The sequence below is a fragment of the Saccopteryx leptura genome, chromosome X, assembly GCF_036850995.1.
Source record: "Saccopteryx leptura isolate mSacLep1 chromosome X, mSacLep1_pri_phased_curated, whole genome shotgun sequence".
NCBI classification, from domain to species: Eukaryota; Metazoa; Chordata; class Mammalia; order Chiroptera; family Emballonuridae; genus Saccopteryx; species Saccopteryx leptura.
In genome coordinates, this window is record NC_089516.1 from 68,106,841 (window position 1) to 68,120,281 (window position 13,441).

A 13,441-nucleotide genomic window follows, 5' to 3' on the forward strand; every position below is an offset into this window, starting at 1 on the left:
CCGGCTTCAGAAAAATACAAAACAAAACAAAACAAAACAAAACAAAAAAAACAAGTCTGATTCCAGACTGAACTGCGAGACCTTACTGGGGGGTCTCAGGCACCTCCAGGTAGCTCCCCCCCTCCTTGGAGATGTCCTGGGGAGTGAGACAAAGAGTGGACACAATATTCAATGGAGGTCCCTTGCTTTTAGACTTCGTAAACACCTTGCCGCATCAACCAGGGAGAGATGGCAGTTATGCTTTGGAGTTTTTATAACTATGGAAGTTACACAGAGAAACACTGACTGCGCCTCGCACCGCCGCTGCCCCCACGAAGCTGTGCCCTGAGCTCCAGTGCACAGCTGTAAGTGAGGGTCATAAGGGCCCAGTGACTAAAACAGACTTCTGGCCTCCTGGGGCTGCTTGGAAATCTGGGCCCAGAGTCGGCCAGGCTCTGTGGTCACCTAGGCTAGCCCTAGATATAGCAGGGCCAAAGCAGGCGGCTGACATTCCTGAGCGGACCAGGGCTTCCCTGTGACAGCTAAGGTCAAAGCTGCCACCTGTTCTGCATCAGTCTCTCCGTTAGTTTTCTTGCCCCCAGGGGATCCTGCCCCCAACATAGTCCCAGGTGCTCTGACAAGGTCATAGTGACAAGAAAAAACAAGCGTTTTAATAAGCCACGTGCTACTTCATCATCTCCAGTCCTCAACCTGGAGTCAAAAGACGCCACCCTAACCAGTCTAGGGCAGGTGTTAGACCAGTGGTGACTGTTCTCCACTGTAGTATGGAAGACTATTGGATTGAACTCAGGAGAACTACGTTCTGGCCTTAGTCCCACTAGGAACTTCGTGTGTAACCTTGGGCAAGCTACTACCTCTGTCTGATCCTTAGTTTTACCATCTAATAATGGTCGTTCACCAAAATCTGGACCTGGAGCAGAGAGGTAGGGGTAATTGTGATGGCTGGTTCAGTAGGGGGAGCTGTCCTCCCCTGCACATTCTCTTCTGGAAACCTCAAGTGAGCGTCCTCGGTAGGAACCAAGACCAAACCCATCTTCCCTTCCCAAGCCAGATCTTCTGATTTCCTGCCTCCAAAAGCAGAAACATCTAGGCTTAAATCCCCAGTTAGCCTGGTCTACTCTCCCTCTGCTCATGTATGTATTTAGTCACTGCGTTCTGTCAACTTTTCCATCTAATGGTTATGATTTCCCACACCCAGCTGTGCTCTAGTTTCTCATGCCTGAATCACTGAAGTTCTCCAAGTCCCCAGCCTTCAGCTTCTCATTTCAACAGGTCATCCTGCCAGCTTCTTCTTCCAAGAGCCCAGCTCTGATCTGGTCACTCTCCTACTCTGCAAACTAACAGGCCAGGCTTCCCACTGCCTGCAGCCCGGGGCAGACAAACCAGACTGCTTTCTGCCTGATACTGGAGGTACCCCTATTGTTCATATAAATGAAGGTCAAACATCCCCTTCCATAAAGCTTTCCTTCCCTGACCTCTCAACCAACCTCCTACCACCTAATGACTCAGCTAAATTAAGTGGCCCCCCCAACACATTTCCACTACCTTCTCAAAAGCACAAGAGTCTGTGTCTCCGCCTCAACCACAGCACAACTCCATTGAGTCTTATTGGTCTCAGAATGCTCACTGCAGTGTGGTAATGGTTACTGAATGTTCTGGCAACACCTAGACAGGAAGTCCTGCTTCCGAACTGAACAGTGTGTGTGGGCCTCGGACCCCACCCCTTCTTTTATGCCCACAGCAGGTTGCAGAGCTGAGCACACAGGGCAGTAACCACAGGGCCAGGCACAGAGGCCCAGAGCAATGACAAGGGAAAATAATCTATCCCTAAGGGTGGAGGCACTCTGGCCTCAAGGGGCATCTAGCTTTCCCATCCTGAGCTCCTGTAAGGACAGCCCCGCTCACCCGAGAGAAGGGACAAGGGACAGGCGCAATCTCCCGCTTCCCTTTCTTGGCCTGCAGTCTTGGCGCTCACCCGCTTTGACCCTGCGCCATCACCTCTGCATCCCACCCTCTTGCCTACTTCCCTTTCCTTTTTCTGAGGCCAAATATAAACTCCCGGACAGGAAATGCCTTGAAAGAGCCTGTCCCCACCCTGAGATCCAGAGAAAACCGTCTCTGGCACAAAGGAAATGGGCTTCAGAGAGGGAGCCTCCTCAGCGCAGGCCTGTTCTCCTTCTGGAAGCAATGAGCACAACCCCTCCCCTGAGCCTTTGGGCAGCCAAAGGGAGGTATATGCCAGAGCACCCATTCTTCACCATAACAGTCTTCTGGCCCGGGGACCCTGAGAACAAGGGCCGTGGGGGAGGGGTGACAACATTCAAGCTCAGACCATGGTCGGGAAGCAAAAGAGAAACAACTCAAAATAGTGGCCAAAAGGCTGTGTAAGACCTAAGAACCCAGGTTTGTGGTTCAGTGGGAAGAATAACAGGCTAGCAGTCTGAAGACCCGGCTTTTAGTCCTGGCTCTGCTACCTCTTAACTGTGGTCATGCTCATTATTGATAACGATGTTAATGATGCTTAATGCAATTATATATAATTAATAATTGACACCAATATTTACTGAGTACTTATATGTGCCAGATTGCATTAGGCAAGACTTAATGTCTCCAGTTTCAGTGTCCTTATCTGTAAAGCTGTGATATGATCACAGTACCGACTACATGAGGTTTTTGCAAGTGTGAAATGAGATAGTAACTGCCAAAAGATCATTGTTCTGTCCCAGGCAATTCTTTAGCTGTGAGATAAGCACTCTGAAAATCTATTTAACAAATAACAAAACTGAAGCCCAGAGATAGCAAGTAACTTGCCCAAGGTCAACAGCTAACAAGTGGTGAACAGAGATGCAAATCCAGGCAGTCTGGTTCTGGAGTCAGAGTCAGATGTATCAAGTTAGAATCCTCCTCATTAAATATGAAAAAGTTGCCTAGGCCGTAGACACAAAAAACATACGCCAAGGTTTTTACAGTATGAATCCCTAACCTGAAATGAATTCCCATTGGTAGAGAAAGCACTTGATCATCCTACATCTTATTTGGTCCTCACAATGGCCCTGTCCAAAGCAGGTCTAGGGCACAAGTGAGGAAACTGAGGCTATGAAATGTCAAGTGGCTTTCATTGGCCTACAGATGGGGCCTGGAGCCCACCTAAATGTTCAGAGCCCTCCTCTTAATCAGTTACCATGTCAGCCTCCCTAGGCTCTTCCCCCAAATCTACTCCCCCTTGGCTGTGAATTTATTCAACTAATATTACCTGAGCACCTACCTGGTGCCAGGCCCTATGTTGGCATCAAGGTCTGAAAACTGAAAAAAAAAAAAGCCAAACTCCCCTGGAGTACGTGTCCAGAGCTGCTACCAGGCCCATCCTTGTCAGGGAGGCAGAGGGTAAGATGGCCCATCGTTTTGGGCACTCTGGAGCTTGTTTGGATGCAAGGTGACAGGGAATGAGCCCGGAAGCAATGGAGCTGGTAGGTGGCACAGCTGGAGCAGAGGGAGCTGGCAGCACCCAAGGGCCCTGAGATGGGAGCACGGCAGGGAGAGCTCCAGCATCTGGAAAAAAGCCAATCGTACCACGTCCCCGATTCCAGCCTGGGCCACGCCAGCTGGAGGGATCACAGAGTTAATCCAGCTAGCCTCCTACCTCTCCCTAACCACCCATGCCTTCTAAATAATGCAACCCAGTTGTCAAGACAGCTCATTAAAATGCCTCTTCTTCCCTGATGCCACCCAGCACCCTGCTCTCCAACCCCCCACCCCCACCCCCCACCACTGTGCTGGAAGGTGCTAATCAAACGAACCTGCTGCTGCTACCAGAACCACCCCCATCTCCCTCCTCCAACCCTCCCCCACCTCCATGCAGCTCTGCTTTAGAGGATCAACATCCAGTCTTTCGAGTTTTCCTTCCTGTCCATCTGTCCATCTGGCGAGGGGGCAGGCAAGGATGTGGGGACTGTCTGCTCAGGAGTGCCTGATTGCTGCTGGGTGTGTGAACAGCCCAGGGCAGAAGGGAGACACCAGCCTCAGCTCCTGCCTCCGGGCTGCACATCTAGGAAAGGAAAAGGAGAGGCATGGCACAGCCGCTAAAGGTGTGGGCAGGGGGGTCAGTCTGCCTGTGCAACCTTGGGTAAGCTCTTCATTGAAGCTCTCCTTGCCTCAGTTTGTGCATGCGTAAAATGGGGATAATGACAGCATTACCTGCCTTACAGCACTGTCATGGCAGCTAAGCAACTTCAAATGTGTCAGAAATCTAGAGGAGCCCCTGGCTGGGTAGCTCAGTTGGTTAGAGAGCTTCCCCAATACACCAACGTTGTGGGTTCTATCCCTGGTCAGGGCACATACAAGAATCAACCAATGAATGCATAAATAAGTAGAACAACAAGTCACTCTCTCTCTCTCCCTCTCTCTAAAATCAATTTTAGAAAGAATTTAGCCTGATCTGTGGTAGTGCAGTGTATCAAGTGTGGACCTGGACTGCTGAGGTCGCTGGTTCAAAACTCCAGGCTTGCCTGGTCAGGGCACATAACAACAAGCAAGTACTAGGAGTTGATGCTTCCTGCCCCCCTTTCCCCCCCCCTCTTTATATATACATATATTCTCTCTTTAAAATCAATAAATAGCCTGACCTCTGGTGGTGCAGTGGATAAAACATCAACCTGGAAATGCTGAGGTTGCCGGTTCGAAACCCTGGGCTTGCCTGGTCAAGGCACATATGGGAGTTGATGCTTCCAGCTCCTCCCCCTTCTCTCTCTCTGTCTCTCTCTCCTCTCTCTCCCTCTCTGTCTCTCTCCTCTCTAAAAATGAATAAATAAAAAAAGAAAATTAAAAAAAATCAATAAATAAAATCTTAAAAAAATATAAAATGAAAAAGGAATCTAGAAGAGTTCACTACTGTTATTGTTGTTCCCAATGATACTACAGCCTGTTGCAATGTCACAAATGCCAGTAAAGGCGGCCAGGGGAAGGAGCCTTGTAGGTAAGCATGGCCAAGGAGAGCTCTCGTAGAGGAGGTGGAATCCGAAGTGACAGAGGAATCCAGACCTAATGCCTAGGAGGTGGCAGGTTTGAGCACTACACATCCCCAGTTTGGTGGAACACAGCAAAGTGATGAGGTGACAGAAAGTGCCACTAAACACCAACAATAAGAATCCTGTTGCCTGACCTGTGGTGGCGCAGTGGATAAAGTGTTGACCTGGAAATGCTGAGGTCGCCGGTTCGAAACCCTGGGCTTGCCTGGTCAAGGCACATATGGGAGTTGATGCTTCCAGCTCCTCCCCCCTTCTCTCTCTCTGTCTCTCTCTCCTCTCTCTCCCTTTCTGTCTGTCTCTCTCCTCTCTAAAAAAAAATGAATAATATAAAATAAAATAAAAAAAAAAGAATCCTGTTTATACTATTGGCCCTAATGCTAAACAACCCCATAAGGTAGGTACCTTATCTCCATTTTATAGCTCACAAAATGGAGGTTCACAGGCCTTAAGTAATATGTCCAACATCACACGCTGTTGCATATACCAGGGCACCCACTCTGTGCCATGACACTCACCTGCCCCAGGGACCCTGTGTACAACTCAGGATGTATTCTGCTGTGCTGCACTCTGGTCTCTTTCCCACATGCCCCTCTTTGTTTTTTCCATTCAGAAGGCCCTCCTCAGGTGGGGGCCACTCAGGCTAGATGTCTGGGGCAAGGGCTTCCCCCCTCCCTGTCCCTTCCCCTCCCCCTTCCCCAGCCTGGAGCAGAGAAGCTGGCTGTGGGCCCCTGTCTCACACCTCAGCCAGCCCAGCCTTTGGCCAGCCCAGATAAAGAACAGGAAACACCTCCCCTCGAGATCGCTCCCTCAACCATGGGAACAGAGCTGCAGCCCGGGCAGAGGTTCCTCTATGGTGGGGAAGCTACAGCCAGCCCCAGCTGTCTTGGCTGACGGGTGTGGTTTGGGGAAAGCAGGGAGGGCTGAGTGTCAGGAGACCTGGGTTCCAAATCCTCCCTCCCTGGAGACAGGGCCCTTCCTCCTTCCTGGGCCTCAGCTGGAGATTACTGAGGATCCAACTGGGGAGATCACACTGTCTAGCTTACTGGGCTGCTCTGAGAACAGAATGGGATCATGGAAGTGAAAGTGCCTTGGAAACTTTGAAAACATGGAAGGACTCATCGTTGTCATCATCACTGAATGCTAGAAAAGGAATGGCTGGCTGGTGTTTCTCCCTGTCTGATTCACCCTTCCAGCCTCTGCTGTGGGGCATGGCTCATACTCATTTCCAGTATGCTCCTTATAATGTCCTCTGCCCCCCACCCATGCCAGCTCAAGAGACCAAAGCAAGCGGCGGGAAAGGAATACACACTGGCAGCCCCCACAGGGTACTGCAGTCAGCTCATCAAGGTAAGAGTCTCCTCTCAGCAGGAATGGCTTCTGCTATGGGGGCACAAGAAGTTAGCCCTCCGCTCCGAGCGCTCCCCAGTCAGGGTGGCTGCCTAGACCTGGTGATAAATCAGAGAGAGCTGCAGGAGGTGCCGGTCCAGGATTGTGCAGTTCAGAAAAGGATCACAGAGAACTCTTCTGGAAACAATCAGGTGAGAAATAAACAGAGGAGACTGAGATGCTTCTAGAGTTCTATTTCCCACCCCAAGGGCCATGAACAGGAGCATGTGCAGAGGACGGCAATTAGGCTGGGAAGGGGACTGGTCCCAGGTCCTTGGAGAAGCTGAGGCTGTGTGGCCTGGAGAAGGTGCAAGAGGACTCGAGTTCTGTCCTCAGACCTCTAAAAGTCAGAGAGAGCAGAGAGGGTCTAGGTGGTCCCAGGGAACAGAGCCAGAGCCGAGGGGTACAAATCACAGGCAGACAGAGTTCAGCTCAACATAAAAGAAAACCTTTGGACATTCCATGCATGAAAGCAACTGCCTTGAAACACTGCACTCCTAGGTACTGAAGATGAGCGAACAGGAACTGCACAGGCAGCTGGCGGGAAGATCCAGCTTCAGCAGAGTTGGACTGGGTGTCCTCTAAAGGCCCTTCTCTGCAAGCTGCATCTGCTTTCTACCCCTGGGGCATCACGGAAGAAAGCACAAAGGTGACCAGAGCTGACTAGGCCCTCAGCTGGTTCCCACAGAGACCTGGGATCCCAGCAGCACCTTGGGCTGGTACTACCCACGGGGAACAGGTCACTCATTAACTTGTGGCTGAATGGGTGGCCGGCTGGGACAGACACAAACATGGGAAGGGACTAGAAATCAAACTGAGCAAAAGCCCACGCTGAAAGAAAGCCCTGCTGGGGCAGTGCAGGACTAAGCGAGCCCAATTGAACAGCCAGTTGGGGTATTTAGTGACTGCGCCTGGGAGAATTTGAAGACAGCTTATCTTTGCCCTGTGGATAGGAAGAGGAACTTGACTGGGAACACATACTTTCATAGCTGGAAGGGATCCTGAGAGACCACTGAATCTGTGCCACCTGCAGTCCCATTTTAAAGCTGTGGAAACTGAGGCCCAGAGAAAGCAAAAGTCTTCTCTGAAGTCACTCACGGAGAGGCAGCTATGGAGAGGCACAATTAGATGCCAGGTTTCCTGACTATACTGAGGCCCTCAGGGTTTATAAAATGTTTCCTTCCCTTCTCGCTGAAACTGCAGAACATTGTTTGTGGTCTAGAACTTTCTAAATTGGACCTGAGTCCTAGCCTGACACTTTCCAACTCCCACTGCTTGTCAAGATACAGTCCCTCTGAGGAAGGCCTCGTCTTCCAGCCTGGCAGCAGCAGTGTAGCACACAGCTGACATCTCAGCCTGGTGCACAGGGACCCAAAGCTATGTTAGACACAGACACACACATGGCTCCATCCCACCCCAAGTCATGGCAGATCCCTTGGGTGGGAGTTTCTTGCTTTCTTAGACTTTTGAGATCAGGTAGTCACCTGCTCCTAGAAACACCTTTAATCCCCTCTGTGACTCTGATGTCTAAAACACTGTTAATCTGCTGCCCATCTGAACCCTTACCACCTCGGTTCCCTCACCGCCTAGGATCAATGTGTCCTTGAAGCAATGTGAGTAACTGCTTCTTTCTGCCCAAGTGAACACAGAGAGGCAGAAATTAATTGGCCCCAGAAGTTCTTGTGATTGAATGTTTGTTAATGATCCCTTGGGGGACGGTGAGGGTTCAGGATGGGGCCCCTTTAAGGCCTGAGGAGGACAAGAAATTGGTTAATAGCCATCCTCAAGAGGTGACTTTTCAAGGTGGTTATTACATGGCTCAATCATTAACTGAGCAGTGGCAGGACCACAGGCTTGTTGGAAAGGAGCCATGCCTTTTCCAAGGACAGCCCAAGAGCAGGAGGCTGCAGCCAGGGAGAGCACTTGTGGGGTCTTTTTGTCTCTCTCACAGCCTGCTCTGGGGCAGTGGGAAGGGAGGCCTGGGCGAGGGAAATTCTCCCTCAGCCCCACACTAGGGTGGAGGAGGGCTGGCCCGGATGTGGAAGAAGTCAGCACACCCTTGCTGGGGTGGGAGGGAAAAGCGAGACAGTGAGGGTTTTTATCATGAATGAGAGAGGAAGCTCCAAGCTGGGCCATGGTGATTAGATGACAAGTTGGAAAAGGCGCTCATCCTGAATGCATCCTGTTTTGCTCCAGTCTGGCATCGGGGCCCAGGGACAGGGACAGGGCAGGGGCTGGGAGGAGGGCAGCCTCCCAGGAATTCTGGACTTCAAGCTCCTGTATAGACCTAGAACTGGCAGACGGGGTGGTGGTTAGAACTCCCATTTACCAGTAGAGAACCAGGACACAGAATTTCCACAAGGAGCCTCCACAAGTCAGCCTCACAGCTGGAGCCCCACAGACAGGTGGCCTTGCTGCAAAATGAGGGCTAGAGCACCATAATCCCTCCAGCTCGGACCTTTCCCGAGCCTCTCTCTTCGTGATTCAGCTCAAATGTCACTGCCTCTGTCATTTACCTTCCCCTTAATCAAAAGCACTTGCTCCCTGGTCAGCCCTCCTGGGGCAAAATGTCCTCCTAAACAACTGGAAATATGAACACTGCCACGATATGTGGTGATTAAGGGATGTTTCGTTGTGATAGTAGTACCGTGGCTATATTTTTGGGTCCATATCTTTTAGAGCTGTATATTGAATTTACTTATCAACTTATAAATAAATTGATAAGGTGTCTGGGATTTGCTTCAAAATAACAAGAAAGATGGAAGTGTCCTAGGGCAGGATTGGCCATGGGCTAATGGCTGTTGAGGTTGGGTAATGAGAACATGGGGCCTTATTACGCTAGCAACCATCTCTACTTATATATATTTGAAATTCTTCATAATATTTTTTAAAAGCCCACACCAAGGTAAAGACTTGCCATGTCATATATTATTTATGCCACTAATTTCCAAACTAGATGGTAGATTCCCTGAAGGTGGGGTTACATTGTGTCTTCCACAAGACCAAGCACCAAGCCTAGATTTAATTATTCCCACAGCATTTGGCCATGGATCACCTCATTTAATCCACAGAAGTGGAAAAAGTATGTGTGGAGGGGTGGACCAAGAGTTGAGAGGTCACACACAATGGCAGAGCACGGACCCCCTATTTTTTGCAGAACACCAACCTGAACCCCCAAGGAAGTTAACATCCAGTTCTACAGTCCCTGCCAGCCCAAGAAACAGGTACAGCAATGGTCAGTGTGCAAGTTCCCAAGGTGGAGGGCTGGGCAAGGAGACACACAGCATACACAAACAGCACTTCAGACTGTTACTCTCAATCCACTGATTCAAGTTCACCAAGACCAACCCCACCCCCTCCGTGGACCAAACCTCCCCCTTAGCATGCACTTGTAAGCCACAAATTAATAGAGCCTTAATAAACATTTGACTCAACTGTGTGCCCAGCCCTACATTCAATTACTCTTTTTAGGTTGCCAGGTGGAGGAGCTCACATTTTTCCTAAGACCCTTGCATCTTTGAGATACCCAATCTCTACTTTACCTGATAATAGCCTCCCAAAGACCCAAGGCTATGACACTCATTTTCCCAAACTGAGAGCCCGAGGAAAAAGTTCTCCCTATTCTATTCAAGCCAGAGACTCCTCACCCCATCTTTCCCAAGAAGGTGGGAAAGATGCCTCTTTTAGCCTAACATCCATTGAATCTGAACATTTCATGTCTGCAACCGGAAGCTCCAGGAGTTTCCCAGCAGGAAAGCACCCCTGGCTGCATCAGCATCCTGATCAGAGAGACTCTCTCCTTGGGACTTTCTTGCTTTCCTGTCACTATGGCTATCCCTATACCTAGCTCCAGGGGTCCTCTGCTCTGTCTCCAATCAGTAGCTCTAAGAATAAAAATTTTAAACTCAAGAAGGGAGAGCCTGACCAGGTGGTGGCACAGTGGATAGAGCATCGGACTGGGACGCAGAGGACCGAGGTTCAAAACCCCAAGGTCGCCAGCTTGAGTGCAGGCTCACCAGCTTGAGCGCGGGATCGCTGGTCTGAGCGTGGAATCATAGACATGGTCGCTGGCTTGAGCCCAAGGTTACTGGTTTGAAGCCCAAGGTGGCTGGCTTGATCCCAAAGTTGCTGGCTTCAGCAAGGGGTCACATGCTCTGTTGTAGCCCCCCTCCCCCCCCCATCAAGGCACATATGAGAAAGCAATGAATGAACAACTAAGGAGCCTCAACAAAGAATTGATGCTTCTCATCTCTCTCCCTTCCTGTCTGTCTGTCCCTCTCTCTGTCTCTCTGTCTTTGTCACACACAAAAAAAAAAAAAAAAAAAAAAGAAGGGAGAGAGGGTCCATGTTTGGGCCTCTGTGTGCCACTTTCTTTGCTCAAACTCAAAAGATGTTGTGCTTTATATGGAAGCATATAAACATATACAACAGCCCTCAACGTACACACAGGGTATACAGCCCTTCTGCGCAGCTTCAACCCCTCTTCTTGCTATAAACAGCTCCAAACATCATCTCATCTCGCAACAGCCTTTTCTCTCCATATCAGGGAGGGGAGCCACAAACACACAGAGGGTAGGGTTAGTATAATTCACCAAGAGTCAGTTGCAGAGAGAAAGCAAGCAATTAGGGGAGACCAAATGAACTCTGTCCATGTGATATTTTCTAGCCCTAACTACAGAGGCCCAGGGAGCAGAAATCCCAAATCCCAAATTCAGAATACAGTTGGACAGAGGCCAAATTCCAGAAACAAGGACCAGTCCAGAACAGTCTCCCACCCCCAACGTCCCCATTATACTCTTCGTGCTTGCTCCATCAACCACTCAGAAACCACCAGCAGCCCCCCTCTTTTCTGCCCCCTTAGGCTGCCTACCTTCTCATCCCAGACAAGACTGTCTACCTCTAGTCTAGGAAAATGAAAGTGAGGGGAAATTTCAGAAACTGGTCACCCTGATACACCAAGATTGTGAGTTCAATCCGCAGTCAGGGCATATATAAGAATCAACCAATTAATGCATACAGAAGTGGAACAACTCAATGGTTCTCTCTCTCTTTCATCTTTCTCTCTCTCTCTAAAAGAAAGAAAGAAAGAAAGAAAGAAAGAAAGAAAGAAAGAAAGAAAGAAAGAAAGAAAGAAAGAAAGAAAGAAAGAAAGAAAGAAAGAAAGAAAGAGATGGTGGGTGGGGACAACAACCTGTTGGGGATGGGAACAGGTCCCACATTAGCAGTCAGGGTTTGAAAATAGCCCTCTGTGTGATTCATCACCCTCTTCTCTGGTGGGGAGAAGTGGGTACTCCGAGGGAAGGAGAACCCTCTGCACATGGGTTTCTGCATTGGCTCCACCCTTTCCCAACATCAGTCTGACTGCTCACCCCCCCCCCCCCACCACCACCACCACTACCACTAGTTTTCTAGCTGGCTTAGCTGCATAATCATCACAAAGTTTTTCACCTGCATCTTAGACAACCTTTTACCTTCCAGTCTAGGTGCCTGGACCTATGCACCAAGTCACCATATGTCAGAGCAAAAGAAACTGGGCTTTTAGATATGGAAATCTAGCCAGCTCACAACCTGAATTGCAGTTGAAAACACCGTGGCACACAACACAATCAACAGTTCAAATGTTATAGAAATGTTTACTTGAAACCTATGGACTTTTATTGATCAATGTCACCCCATTAAATTTAATTTTCTAAATAAAATTAAATTAAAAAAGAAAAAAAACACCGTGGCACACAGAAGTTGCATGACTCTCCTAAGGTCACATGAATTAGTGGTTGAACCCCGGTTTCCTGAGTCATAATTCAGTGCTCAACTTTAAGGAGTCTTGGGAGAAGAGAAATGGAGAGAACCCAGCCTATCTAATTTGGAAGTCCCAAAAACTTCTACTGAAAGGCTCAGGGGTTCTCTAATCCAGAACCATTTTGGACTTTATGAGGAAACGGAACCCTGAAAGATGCGCCTTATCCTAAGGCTTTCCCTTGATCCTCGCAGCTACCCTAATACCAGGAAAAGTCTGGGGCGTTTCTCAGAAGGGAAAGCCCACACCGCCCGACCGGGGGCTTCCTGGAAATGCCCTCCAAGCGGAGGTAGGAGCCGAGGGTAGGAGAAGCAGCTTGACCCAGGCGCAGAGCCAGGAGCCTCGCTGCCCCAGCCTCCCTCTGAAAGCCCAGAGCAAGGGCTCCAGACCCTAGCCAGGCCTGGGGATAACGGGCCGGCAGCCACCTCCCACCACCCCAGTCGTGGGGCTTCCCTGGGAGAAGCGCGACCGGCAGGCTCGAGGGTACCCCAATTTCAGCGACTCCGACCCAAATTCCGGGGGCAAAGGTGGCTTGGCTGGCTTCTCCTGCGTGGGTCTATATGTGCCCATGCAGTCGCCCCAATTCCTACCTGGAGGCCGCGTCCACCGCCTTAGGATCCAAGACTCAGACACAGCTGCCAGCGGGCAAGAAGGGAGTGCAGGCGGACCGCACCGTCCTGGGCACGCGCAGAGCCTGGGGTCGGGCGGGGGTAACAGTGCCAGCCAGAGAGGCAGCTGCCGCGGCTGCTTAGCTGTTGTCAACCCGTGGCCACTCCTAGCGCAGACAGGGAGGGAGCCGCGGCAAGTAGGGCTGTAGGGACGCCCCGCCCACCTACGGTACCCTCGACCAATGAAGGTGCAGTCCGGCCCACCAGCCTCTCCAGAAAGTCCTCCAAATTGCGGTGGGCGGGGCTCGCCTTCTGGATCCTCCAATCTCCTCCCCGGAGCCTATTCCTCAAGTCACGCTGCTCCGGGGTGAGTGAGAGGCGGATAAAGCGCTAGCCAAGAGCCAGCGACCGAGAGTGAAGGAGGGAGTGGGTCAGGGACACAGTCTTTTATTGAGGTCTGCATGTGTCTGGCACCGTGTAGGGAATTTAAGTCCATATGCCATGTGCACGGAAAGGTTCAGTGGCTTCCTGAGGGTAATTTACCCGGAGTTCAGAAGACACAACTTCCGTGAGATCTCAGATTAGTAGAGGCAACCAAGAGAAAACCGGGACATTCGAAGTTAGAG

General features: G+C 50.3%; 1 protein-coding gene across 3 annotated transcripts in view; it reads right to left on the reverse strand.

The window, feature by feature from the left end:
• The window catches only part of STARD8 (StAR related lipid transfer domain containing 8), a 63,189-nt gene that overhangs the window by 21,061 nt on the left and 28,687 nt on the right, over nucleotides 1–13,441 (reverse strand). The window contains exon 1 of one of the 3 annotated variants that reach the window (XM_066356361.1): nucleotides 12,798–12,971. The exons of the other annotated variants lie outside the window; for them this stretch is intronic. The gene's annotated coding sequence lies outside the window, so the exon portion shown is untranslated. Of the gene's footprint in view, nucleotides 1–12,797; nucleotides 12,972–13,441 lie in introns of those variants that run through there. 3 annotated transcript variants of the gene reach the window in all.